Source organism: Rattus norvegicus, chromosome 5, assembly GCF_036323735.1.
Source record: "Rattus norvegicus strain BN/NHsdMcwi chromosome 5, GRCr8, whole genome shotgun sequence".
Taxonomy (NCBI): Eukaryota; Metazoa; Chordata; class Mammalia; order Rodentia; family Muridae; genus Rattus; species Rattus norvegicus.
In genome coordinates this window covers 163,166,034-163,173,227 of record NC_086023.1, presented here as the reverse complement: position 1 = coordinate 163,173,227, position 7,194 = coordinate 163,166,034, and the positions used below count along the sequence as shown (strand labels likewise).

The window sequence follows — 7,194 nt, the reverse complement described above, 5'->3', positions numbered from 1 at the left end:
CTCCAAAGCATCTGTGGAGAGTCTGGGAGGACTGTTTTTCCCAAACCCATTCTCTCTCATGTCTAGGGTGTAAACTGTCTCTAATCAGGGTCCAAAGACTAAAACATAACTCTAAAAGAATGCATACACAAAAACACTTTACCATTACCTTGTCTCTTTTTTATTACAAGTTTTACTCATGCTAGCCCAAATCATCGAGGCCTTTTCTAGCCCATCTTACCCCAATATGTCCCTGTTTTATGGCTCCAGGAGATAAGGGCCAAAAGGTTTTATGGCCCCTGGTTCTTGGAACAGAGCTACTAAATCAGGAGAAGGATCGGATCTTCAAGTCCTTATTATTTTTATCTCGTCCTGTCGGAGTAAAAGTTGGTCAGAGTTGATGAATCATCTGCATTTGAAACACATCTGGTTAGGCGTGGGCCTGGAATGTTCTCTGTTTTAACTTTTACCTTTGGCTGTTGGCAGTTTTGTAGTCCGAGGGGCTTCTCTGTCCCCCAACCTGGGGCATTTTGACCACAGGGGCAGGAACTGGCTGCTGTGGGGATAGGATCAAAGGCACTCTCCATGTTAATGATGACTAACGAGAAAAATAACTTAATGCTGGAGACTGACTCCTCTCTTGGAATAAAACCAACAGATAAGGCAGGCTCCCTGAAAGAACTTCTCTTAATGAGCACTCTCTTTCTGTGAGCAAAAGTTGAAGGTCTGGCCACTAAAAGCAGAAATTCTTTTCTTGTTCTTGTTTTCCTTAGAGTCCTCCCCCACCTCACTCTCAGCCTTTTCAGATCATTCCTCCTGTAGCATTTCTAACGCAGCCTGTCCCTTTAAGGTTCCTTGTTCCCAAGCAAAATTTAAATCTTTCCCAGCTTTTCTTAGCTGTCCACCTCGAGATTCCCAGAGAGCGAGCCAAGGTGCAATGGCAATCGCACTCACTAAGAAATCTCTCTATAGTGTTTCTTTTTATCCTAAGCCTTTTTCTTTTAAACAGCTCCTGAAGAGCCAGAAAAATTGGGTGAGACTGAGCAGTCTCCATGTTCACTGTAGCAGCTCCGCAGCTAGTTTCGCTCCCCCCTACTGTGTGGGCTGGGAGCACAAGCACAGATAAAACACTATGCTTCAAAAATTAACGTTGGCTATCAACCAACACACCGGCACTAGAGCAGGGTCCATAAAATTAAGTTTCCTTTCACTACACCTGTTCCATAGCCGGAGAGAGGCAGGCTCTGGTTAAACTCCCCCAGTCTCCAGGGGTGAGACAGTATTTGCCAAGAGCCTCAATTTGAGCGATAACAAAAGCTGAGTTGACTCCTTAGGTTTTGACTGACTCTGTTAATTGTTTTATTGTCTTAAAGTCAACAGGTTCATGATGTCGCTGCCCGTTTGCATCCAGAAAAACTGGAAAACTCAATCCTAACTCTTTCCATACTTCCGGGCAAAAAGAAGTACTTCCTGCAGGCTTCACCATTGTTTTACCCTGAAAGTTATACGGTGGTGCAGGAGGTGCTGTTGGCATAATTGCCTTCTTATCTAAGTCCTTGGCTTGTTTCTGCACAGCGTAAGTGTTTGGCCAGTCAGAAAGATCAATCTCTTTCTCATAATGAGCTACCTCCTCCTCAAGGTCAGCTAAGTCACTATCACTAAACTCTGAATCACTAGACATCTCCAAGGTCAATGCCTTTAATGAGGGATAAATTTTCTTTTTTCCTTGATCTTGATTACTTTTCCTGCCTTTGTCTGTCCTCTCCTTGATCTTTTCTGCCTTCTCTTTTACCTCTTTTCCTCCTTTTCCTTTCTTTCCTTCCTTCAAAACTTTCTCTCCTTCTGACATACTCTCCTGTTGTTCTGTGAGGATTCTCTGACCTGTCCTAACAGCTTCTTCACATCGTTTATCTTCCAAGCAGGCACGGATCATACGCCAAAGCGGCCTTGTCCCTGGTTTAAGCTTGCCCACTGTAGTCTCCTTATCCAGATCTTTTCCCAGCTTCTCCCATGCTCTCAAAGTGAGCGACCCTGACACTATAAACCACGGGGCACAACTGTTACACTCATCAAGAAAACTCAGCAGGATTTTCTTTTCAATTTTAAGCTTACGCTAACCAAGAAGCTCCTGAAGAGCTGACAGGAGCGGGGTGGAGTGTGAGTTTCCCATGCTTTTACGACCTTATTTACGATCGATTTACAAGCAAGGCGAGCTGGCGAGCTGGCATGTTTATTTACACACGATCTTGTGGCTCATCATGGACTCTTCCCAACAAATGCATTCGTGCCCTGGACGGTGGCAATTCAGGCAGAAGCAACACCACAACACAAAAAGAGTATAAGGCAAAAGTGCTAGTCCAACCCACAAAGGATCAAATGGAAAAGACAACATTACCGTGCTCCACAAACCCCTTTTTGCCTCTAAACCAAGGCTATCATTGTCTGTGCTTTTCCAGAGAACTTTATTGTCCTACCAGGGAAGTTTTACAATCCCTTATCCCGGAGCTTTATCATCCCAACTTCAGGAACTTTACCGTTCCACTTCTAGGAACTCTATTGTCCCAATTCCGGCAACTAACTGCCCCTACTGGGAACTTACCGACGTCGACCGTCCTGAGGCTGAAAAAGTTCTGGATCCAGACGAGAAAAGATTTTCTCGGGTCACCGAACGGGCCACCAGTTGTTGCGCCCACCTCGACCGGCAAGGAAGACGCAACACCGTTGGATCCTTCTCAATCAGCCTTTATTGCAGGAACATCTTATTGATGATACGGGGACCCCGGGGAACAAAGGCACTCGCCTTAAATAAAAGACAGGCTGTGGCTGTAAATTTGTCCACTGGGGATTGGTGGAGCATGAAATACCTATTTAGCATGAATATCACCCTGGCCTTGTAGGTGCTGGGGGTCTGCCAACACATGCGCTGTAGGAGTTTACCACAAACGACCACCGGATGTCGGCGCCATCTTTAGCCGCTCCCTACATTACAGAAGGTTTTCACATTCACAAGGTTCCATTTATTAATTCTTGACCTTAGTGCCAGAGCCATTGGTGTTCTGTTTTGGAAGGTGTCTCCTCCTGTTCCAGTAGGTTGAACTGTTCCCCATTTCTGTTTTCTTAGATTTTGTCTTGATTTGTAAAGAGGTCTTTGATCCATTTGGATCATAGTATTGAGTATTTTGCATGGTGATAGATATTTTCATTCTTCTTCATGAAGACATCCAGTTACACCAACCGCATTTGTATAAGATACTTTCCCCTTTCCATTGTAAGGTTTTAGCTTCTTTTTCAACAAATCAAGTATTCATCGATACATGGGCTTATATTGGTATCTACAGTTGTATTCAATTGAACCACTTGTCTGTTTGTATACCAATAAAAGCAAGTTTTTATTACTATTTCAGCAGTATTGCTTAAAGTCATTGATATTGATAACACCAGAAGTTCTTTTTTGGTTCATGATCATTTTATCTCTCCTGTGTTTTATTTATTTATTTTCATTTTCTATGCGAGGTTTTATTCTTTTAAGATATGTGAGGAGTTGTGTGGAATTTTGATGGAAATTGTACTGAACATGTAGATTGCTTTTTGGCAAGATGGACGTTTTTAATATGATAATCCTCCAGGTACATGATCAAGGGAAGTGTTTCCCTCTTCTGATATCTTCCCAGGTTTTTTTTTGTTCTTTTTGCAAATGTTGAAGTTCTTTTTTTTTTTTTTTTCCTTCTGGAGCTGAGAACCAAACCTTGACTTGCTAGGCAAACACTCTACCACTGAGCTAAATCCCCAACAACAAATGTTGAAGTTCTTGTCAGACAAGTTTTCCCTTGCTTGGTGAGAGATTAATGAAGGTGTTCATAATTTCTTTCTCACCCTATTTGTTGAATTTGTAGAGGAGAGCTATTGATTTCTTCAAGTCAATTGTGTATCCAGCCACTTAGCTAAATTGTTTATCGAGTGTACTTTTCTGGTAGAAATTTTAAGCTCATTTATATATACTCTCATGTCATTTGTAAATCATGGTATTTTGACTTCTTCCTTTCCAACTTTTATCACCTTGATCTCCTTTAGTTGCCTTATTGCTTGAGCTAGAATTTCTAGTACTATTTGAAGAGATATGGGGAGAGAGGGCAGCCTTGCTTTGTCCATGATTTTTGTATAAATATTTTAAGTTTCTCTCCATTTAATTTGATATTGGATATTGGCTTGCAGTATGTTGCCAATATTTCTTTAGGTATGCCCCCTGTATCCCTTTTCTCGCCAAGAGTTATCATAAGGGGGTTTAGAGTTTTCCAAATATGTTTTTAGCATCTGGTGAGATTTGTTTTTCTTTTAAAAGTCTTTTTATTGAAAATATTTTTCTTTTCCTTTTTGTTTTTTAATTAGATTTATTTTATGCATTTACATTTCAAATATTATCACCTTTTCCATTTTCCCTTTAAAAACCGCCCATATCCCATACCCCATGCCCCTTCTTTAATGAGTGAGTTCTGCCACCCAACCCCCCACCCCTTCCTACTCCCTGCCCTGAGATTCATCTACATTGGGGGGTTCAACTTTGGCCCGACCAAGGGCTTCTCTGTTTGGTTCCCAACAAGGACATCCTCTGGCACATATGCAGCTGGAGCCATGCTTGTGTCCATGGTAGACTTTGGATAGTGGTTTAGTCCTTGGGAAAACTGGTTGGTTGGTATTGTTTTTCTTATGAGCTTGCAAACCCCTTCAGCTCCTTAAGTCCTTTCTGTAACTCCTCCAGTGGGGACCCTGTTTTCAATCCTAAGGTTGGCTACTAGCATATGCCTCTGTATTTGTCATGTTCTGGCAGAAACTCTCAGGAGACAGCTAAATCAGGGTCCTGATGATATAATGGCTACTGTAGCTTGATTCTTTGGACCATTTGCTTAGAAACTTGTTTTCCAGGCTTTTATTGTGAGATACTGTGTTTTTGTCACTGAGGGAGGTGTGTTTCCTGTACACAGCAAAATGCTGGGTCCTCTTTATGTATCTAGTCTGTTAGTCTTTCTTTTTATTGGGGAATTGAGTCCCCAATTAATGATGTTAAGAGGTATTAAGGAATAATGATTGTTTTTTCCTGTTATTTTTGTTGTTAGTCGTACAATTATATTTGTGTGTCTCTTTTCATTTGGGTCGGGAACAAGAAGATTACTTTCAACGCTTTCAGCTCTTTATGTTTTTGGTTGTGAGCCTAGGCTTTAACGACTGATCGATCCATCTAAGAACAGCAATGCCAACCAACCTGAGCTTCCAGGGACTAAACCACTACCAGAAGACTATACATGGACTGACCCAGGCCTCCAACTGCATATGTGGCAGAGAATAGCCTTGTTGAGTCACCAGTGGAAGGGGAAGCCCTTTGTCCTGCCAAGGTTGGACCCCCATTGCCAGGCAAGGTGAGGGAGGAGGTAAGAGTGATACATGGGGGAACACCCATATTAGGGAGGGTGAGAGGATAGGGTCTTATTGACAGGCAACTAGGAAAGGGAATAACATTTGAAATGTAAGTGAAAAAATATATCTGCTAAAACATTTAAAAAAGCAACAACAACAAAAAAAAACATTACTTCCTTGCTTTTTTGACAGTATCCTTTCCCTCCTTGTGTTGGAGACTTCAATTTTTTCCTTTGTCTAGGACTGGATTTGTGGAAAGCTAATGTGTAAATTTGGATTTTGTCATAGAATATCTTGGCTTCTCCATCTATGTTAATTGAGAGCTTTGCTGCATATAGTACCCTGGGCTGGCATTTGTGTTCCCTTCATGACTTGACTTTTTGCTATCTGCTCACGGTCTTCTGACTTTCATAGTCTCTTGTCAATATCTGGTGTAATTCTGATAGGTCTGCCCTTATATGTTAATGAACTGTTTTCCCTTACTGTTTTTTTAATATTTTTCTTTGTTTTGTACATTTAGTATTTTGACAATTGTATGATAGGAGGAATATATTTTCTCGTCCAATGTATTCAGAGTTCTGTAGGGTTGTTGTATGTTTGTGGGCATCTCTTTCTTTATGTTAGGGAAGTTTCCTTCTATAATTTTATTGAAGGTAGTTACTGATCCTTTAGTTGGGACTCTTCGCTCTCTTCTATACCTATTATCCTTATGTTTGATCTTCTTGTGTTCTGGATTTTCCAAATATTTTCTGATAGGAGCTTTTTACATTTTACAATTTCTGTGACAGTTGTGCTAATGTTTTCTATGGTATATTCTGCCTCTGAGATTATTTCTTCCCTTTCCTATATTCTGTTGCTGATGCTTGTGTTTCTGACTCCTGATCTGTTTCCTAGGATTTCTATCTCCAGGGTTGTCTCCCTTTGTGATTTATTTATTGTTTCTATTTCCAATTTTAGATCCTGTATGTTTTTGTTCCATTCCTTTACATGTTTGGCTGTTTTCCTGTAATTCTGTAAGGGATTTCTGTGTTTTCTCTTTAAGGCCTTCCAAATATTTACTGCTTCATGAATTTGCATGTTATCCTTGTGCAGAGGCCATGTTAATTTTCTTTGTATACTTCCAATTTTAGGATATGTGCTACTGGAGCGAGCACTAATTTAACTTTTTGTTAGGAGCTTGACTGGTTTCATGGCCAGACTATGAAACTCAGGGGTTATAGTTTTTTAACTTTCACTCCTGTAAGAGATCTCTTTCCCGTAAATAAATGGCTATATCAACCATGTATGGCCTCAATTTTCTCCCCAGACCTTCAGATCCTATACGTTTTATTCATTTCACTGTTTTTTTTTTTAATTTTTGGAAAAGTCCCAACTCCTTGAAATTGGATGTCTACTTCTTTTTTTTTATTTAATGTATATTTTTATTTACATTTAAAATGTTACTCCCTTTCCCAGTTTCCCTTCCATAGTCCCTTTATCCCATTCCCCTCCCTTCTGTTATGGGTGTTCCCCCTCCCCAACAACCCCACCTTCCTACGTCTACACCTGGATATTCCTGTATAGCATGTTTGGGGTAGGTGGTCCAGCCTTAGCAGGATCAAGGTCTTTTCCTCTCATTGGTGCCCAACAATGCCATTCTCTGCTACTTATGCAGCTGGAGCCATGGGTCTGTCTGTGTGTAGACTTTGGATAATGGTTTAGTCCCTGGGACCTCTGGTTGCTTAGTGTTGTTGTTCTTATGGGGCTGCAAGCTCCTTCAACTCCTTCAATTCTTTCTCTAATTCCTCCAATTGGGACCCTCTTCTC

General features: G+C 40.9%; 1 non-coding gene across 1 annotated transcript; it reads right to left on the bottom strand.

Moving 5' to 3' along the window:
- Positions 1–6,435: 6,435 nt before the first annotated feature.
- On the bottom strand, positions 6,436–6,542 carry LOC120103211 (U6 spliceosomal RNA). The gene has a single exon (XR_005505304.1). It is a non-coding gene; the product is annotated as a U6 spliceosomal RNA (small nuclear RNA).
- Between the last annotated feature and the right edge of the window lie 652 nt (positions 6,543–7,194).